Here is a 6168-nt window from a genome sequence, read left to right as displayed (position 1 = left end):
ATGGTAGTCCACATTGCAAAAGCAGAACACACAATTCCATACTATCAGCAATTACTATACTGTGGAGACTGAAAACTAACCTAGCATTGAATATGCATATTATACATTCATAAGACTACTTTATTGCAATAAGGCTGCTGATTTTTGTCATATGGTTTTATATAACATAGCATTGTTTCTAATCGCCACATTTACTTTAATAACTCAGATCATCACTTTGAATTTTGCCTTATTTTAGTGTAGAATTTTCATTTTGATTTGAAGAGAAACTTGCAGTTAGTCTGTGCAGCTAGCTGTGGGCTCAGTCTTGCAAGGTTTTGTGCATGCTGGCCCTGATGCAGTAAAGCAGTTAAGCATATTATTTGACTTTAAGCACATTAATAGTCCTATTGGTTCCAACAAGACTACTCATATGCTTAAAGTTGAATATGGGCTTAAATGCGTTGCTTAATCAGGACCAGACTGCTCAGCAAGTTGTAGAATCAAGCCTTAGCTATATATGAGCTGAGATATTTTTGTTTGTTGTGTGCACACGCATAAAACACAGAAAAAATGAAAATTGCAGCTTCCCCAAAACAGCAACAAAAAAAGCCAGAACTTTCCTAATGGACCCTGTCTGTAGTTATTCTCCAATTAGCGTATGCTGAAAACATGGCATGGTAATCAAAGTAGGTACAGATAAAAGAAAAGTCAAGGATTCTCTTTTGGGGGTCAAGTTGGCATGCTCAATGAAATGAAAATGTGTAGTTGGTGCCACTATTGACTGGAGGATGTTTGAGTGAACAGGTTCAGCTCAAAACCTATGCACCAATTAAGTCCTACTTAAGTCTATTTTAAATGGGCGGTAAGTGGTATAGGCTTTGGGCTGGCCTGCTGCAGAAGAGCAAAATTCATCCTTTACCCATCCTGTGTTAATATATTTTCTGAGACAAATGCTTTCAAAATGAACTGCACAGTTTTCAGTCTGGGAGTGGGGACACTACTTCTATAAAGACTGGCTTCATCATAAATCACTGCTAATGGCAAAATAGAATTTCTATCAAGTGGCAAGCAGAGTTGGCTCCAACTGAGTGACGTTCGATTATAGATCTCAAGTGTGTTATTTCATTCCGCAAAGCAAGTTAGTGAAGCAAAGAGAACCTGGCAGACTTAGGACTTTAAATGGAATCCATTTTGTATCCATATATTCGCAGAAACTGGACTTGGCCAAGGAAGTTTAAACCAATTTAAGAGACATTTGATCAGATAATACTAGAAATGCAGTTGAAGATATTCCCACAGACAGTGTTCCTATAATCTGCTTATTTGGTTTAAATACATTTAGTTTTTTCCTTGTAACTAAGTGAGAAAAAGAAAACACTTGTTGAAAATATCTTAAATCTCGTTTATAGTATCAAACCTCTTATAAAGTGTGTGTATACAAAATAATTAATATATTTTAAAATCCTAGCTTCATTCAACTACCTGCTCCCTCCTAGGGTTTGTAAACCCATTTATGGGGGCTCTAAACCAAGGAGGGAAGATGGGCCCTAATTTTACTTTGTTTAGCTGGAACAATTGAATAGTTAAAATTAACCTAACCTTTTTGTTAAATGTTAGTGATACCTGATGGGAAGTTCGGGGGCCCACTATTATTAAGTTAACAATTTTGTTTGTGAAGGCAGGTATCATATTGATGCTCAAGATGCCATCTTTTGTTATGAATAACCTAACCAATTATCACCCAATCTTTAACCTATCATCTTTTGAAGACGGTTATTGGGAAATAATTATTGGAGAAATTCTACTTGCAGCTTGATCATAGAGGCAGTTTGGCCCAGTGGCAGGGCACAAGACTGGGACTTTGGGTTCTATTCACAACTGGCTGTGTCACCTTAGAGAAGTCATTCTTCATCTCTGTGCCTGTTTCCTCTCATTCCCCTTTTCTGTTTTATCTATTCCATCTGTAAGCTCCTCAGGTCATAGACCATATTTTGCGATGGGTACGTCTTACACTCAAACTGGAGGTGTAATTTTGAGCTTGGACAGATGTGCTTGTGGCAGCTTTGATCAAACTAGTGCACTAAAAACAGACATATTACTGTGGTGGCATGAACAGTGAGACAGACTAGCTGCCTGAGTACCTACAGTCCTAGGCAGCATTATATTCGGAATGGCGAGCCCATCCTGCCACCTGCACCACTGGGGCCACACTCCTATTGTTAATGCACTAACTCAAAGATAGCATGCCTACATCTCTCCCAAATGAAAATTATCTCTCCTGTTTGAGTGTAGATGTACCCGACATATCTGTGCATTGGTAGAGGCCTCTAGGTGGGACTGTAATACAAATAACAATTTTGATCACTTTATTAATTTTATTATAGATTAGTTGGTAGATATGGATCTGATACTAGAGTTTTGGAGAGGGTGTCTGTGGGTGATGATTGTCTGTGATTGATAATCTTCTAACACTGAATATTGCTAAAGTGTTCATGTGATTTTGTTATGTCTATTAGTATGTGTCAATACCTTACACCATGAGTCTGTGTGGATTCACCTGTGTAGTTTTGTAACAATGGACTGGGCTTGTATTTCAATCTAAGAAATCTAAACATGAGTTAACTGGTGCTCTCTCTTCCTCTCCCAGAGTACTTATCTGGGGCTTCAGAGAATTCTATCTTCACTGGGGCAGTTAAGTGCTAGATTTTGATCTCCAGCATCATCCATATGGAAATGACACTCACGTCTCATTCAGATCTACATCTTATTTTCATCACACCAGATCCTGCCGTTTCTTCTAGAACTTTACAGAGGTTGAGATTTGGATGGGAATTAACTACTTGTGTTCATTCAAGAGAAGGCGGGAACAATAGTGACGGTGAGGGAAAGGATTTAGATGAATGGGAGTGGATCATCAGTGCCCCTTCAACTGAAGATGTTATGCACAGCATTTGCCAACACAATATGCTGTCTTGAGATCATTCTGGATGCATCACTTCTCCTAGATCAGCTCATAAAGGCTCTGGCACAAAGTGCCTTTTCAATCTGTTTTACCTTTGACTGTTTCTCTCGAATGCAGAACTTGCCACAGTGATCAAAGGTAGATTACTGAAATGAGATTTACTTGGGGTCACCCTTGTAAAGGGATTCAGAAGTGCAGCTAGTACAGCATACAGTGGCTCATCTTTTAGGTTGTGTGAATGGCTATGAGCATAACAAAAATGCTTCGTGCTCTGCACTACCTATCTGCTTACTTCAAGGTGCCATTCATAGCTATGGTAATGATCCCTCCGTAAAGCATGAACTATACTCTCAGCTAGGCAATCTCAGAGACTGATCATCTCTCTCTCAAATCATGCTTGAGATGTGATTTGGTTGGGCATTCTCATTGTCAATTCTTGGGTTAATCTCCCACTAGTCAGTGACTAAACAGTCTCAGTGGAGGGCTTAGAATTTTGACTCCTGGTTCCTTAGCAGTCCTCCAGATCTAAAGACTGGGAGCTAATAACTTCAGCATTTTCTTGCAATCTACACTCAGTTTCTCCCTTACTCCTTATTCAAGCAAAACTCTCAGTGAAGCAAGTGGAAGCTTAGATATGTGAAGACTTCAGAACTTAGAACTCTGAATACCCAACAAAAAGTGAAATATTTTCATTAGCTGTATGGAAAAAATAGTTGTAGATACACATAACTAGATATGGAAAATAATGTTGATGCATTTTATTCTGAGAGGAGAAAATAGTACCCAAAGAATTATTTTTTTTTAAATTTTGCTTGGAAATTAATAACTTTGAGGAATGGATTATGTGTTTTCTTTTCACAGAGTTAATTTTGGGATGCTCTTATCCAGTCACCTACATGCTCGTATCCAGTAGGGTCAGTGTAAACTGGTCTTTCTCTAGGGTTCAAAAAAGAACTAGATAAGTTTGTGGAGGATAGGTCCATCAATGGCTATTAGCCAGGATGGGCAGGGATGGTGTCCCTAGCCTCTGTTTGCCAGAAGCTGGGAATGGACGACAGGGGATGGATCACTTGATGATTACCTGTTCTGTTCATTCCCTCTGGGGCACCTGGTATTGACCACTGTCGGAAGACAGGATACTGGTCTAGATGGACCATTGGCCTGACCCAGTATGGCCATTCTTATATTCCTATGGTGTAGACTAAAAATAAAATCTCAGAATTGTCTGTCATAATAATAGTTTGACCTTTTGGAAACCCACAGCATTTGCTTTTGAAAGTGATGAAGCAAAATATCTGTACATTCAACATTGATCGATCCATTTATATTGTTTGAGTTTTGAGAGTCATACAGCACAGACACAGGTCACTCCAAGTTGTGCAACCCTTTTTAATTCAGAGCACTGACCTGCCAATTTTGATCTGTTTTTCTGCCGTGTCACTTCAGGGAGCGGTTAAAGCAATCAACGGTTGAGCTGATATTTTAAATTATATGTCATAGTAAAATAAAAGTAAAGATGTATTCACTATCCATAAGACATCTACAGAGGTCTTTAAACCATCTTTAAGGGTTTTTTTCCCCATCGTTGGCATTTAAGGGGGAGATTTTCAAATTCATAAGCGGCAGGTAAGCATCCAATCCTCATTTCAATGTAAATTGGGCACCTAACCTCCACTTTTATATGAAACACTTAAAGAGAATTCGACTGCACAAGGAAATGTACATTAGTTGAATCCTGTTCTGTTTCAACCATTCATAACTGAAGTGGGGAGAAGCAAAAGAAGCCAACTGCAGCTATAACTCCGAGTCCTTCATCAACAATTTCCAAATTGCTGAGTGTAGAGCAACTATTGAAACAACATGTGTCATCCATGGAGCTTCTACTCCAAACTGTAATGACAGATTAATGTCACTGTCAGGTACTTGGCAATGGAATAAAAGACCCTATAGTAAGGGGGTGAGGCCTTCCTCAGAGACTGATGGGGAGGAACCCCACCCACTCCTTGGTGGGTGGAGCCAGGACAACCATCCCTGCCCCGCCAGAAGCAGAGGGTCAGGACTGGAAATATAAAAGGCGGGCCCTGCAGCTCAGTTGGGCTGGAGCCGCTGAAGGAGACAAATATTTCCCACCTCTGCTGGAGCAGGAGCCTGAAGAGGACCTCTGCAGCACTGAGGACTCACCAGAACTGCCAGATGACCAAGACGCTGAAGAGCTACTGGGAATGCTGCTGGCGGTGTGCCCCAGGGAGATGGAGGATGACCCCGAGATACAGGCACACATTGAGAGGAGTGTAGGAAGTAGCCCAGGAATACCCTACTATAGCCCAGTTTTGTTGTTGTCAGCGAATTTTGGCTGGATCCCTGCTGATCTGGTGGAGTTGGGTGAGTCCTGGTCCCTCTAACCCCTGCTGCCATCCCCACCCCTGAGGTGGCAGCCTCCCCACCTTAGGCCAGGAGGCCTGCATTTGTCTGCCATCTGTCAGAGCCAGGGCGTGAGACTGTTTGGTGCTCTGCCCTGCCTGAGGGCCCAAGCTGGTTAGACTGCTTGTTTCTCTGTCCTGCTTGAAGCCAGAGCCCTGGACTACTTGCTGCCTAGTTCTTCTTAAAGGCCTCAGAGATTGCTAATTCCCTGGTAACCATTGTCATATCAAGGCCCCGAGAGTGAGGGGGTGTGGTCTCCCTCTGAGACTGATGGGAGGGATAGCCCCATACACCTACAGCCCTAAGGTACAATGTCTGGTGTTTAAAACTCAATGATCTATTGTATTTATGATAGCTGAGTTTTACTGATACAACCCCTTTAATAAAGCATTAATAATATTCTGATATCTTAAGAAAACTTTCTCTGTTTCTGAAATTCCTTGCCATTCTTAGTGAAGATAGTAGATAGCTGCATGAAATCCACTAGTGTATTATTTTCTAGTTTTACAGAGCTTCCTGTTAGGCCTTTGATATCACTTCCTCAGAAGGCAAACACGGAATGAAAAGAGAAACATTGACAACTCCCTACACCAACTAGTGAAGATGCAAAGAGTTTCCATTCAATAATTTATATTCTTTTATATAACCTAGCACTGCACATGACCTCTTTTGCAGGTTTAGGAATGGCTGTGCTTTTGTCCAATACACTTAAGTGCTGGGCTTAATTATCTGAGTGTATCATGGAGATATGAGTGTTCAGTTGTGAGTTCTAAACCATATTACATTTGCACTTTCCTTCCAGG

Source organism: Lepidochelys olivacea (genome assembly GCF_965140295.1).
Source record: "Lepidochelys olivacea isolate rLepOli2 genome assembly, chromosome: 1".
Lineage (NCBI taxonomy): Eukaryota > Metazoa > Chordata > Testudines > Cheloniidae > Lepidochelys > Lepidochelys olivacea.
The sequence above is the reverse complement of the archived record's forward strand: the minus strand, read 5'-3'. Positions refer to the sequence as shown.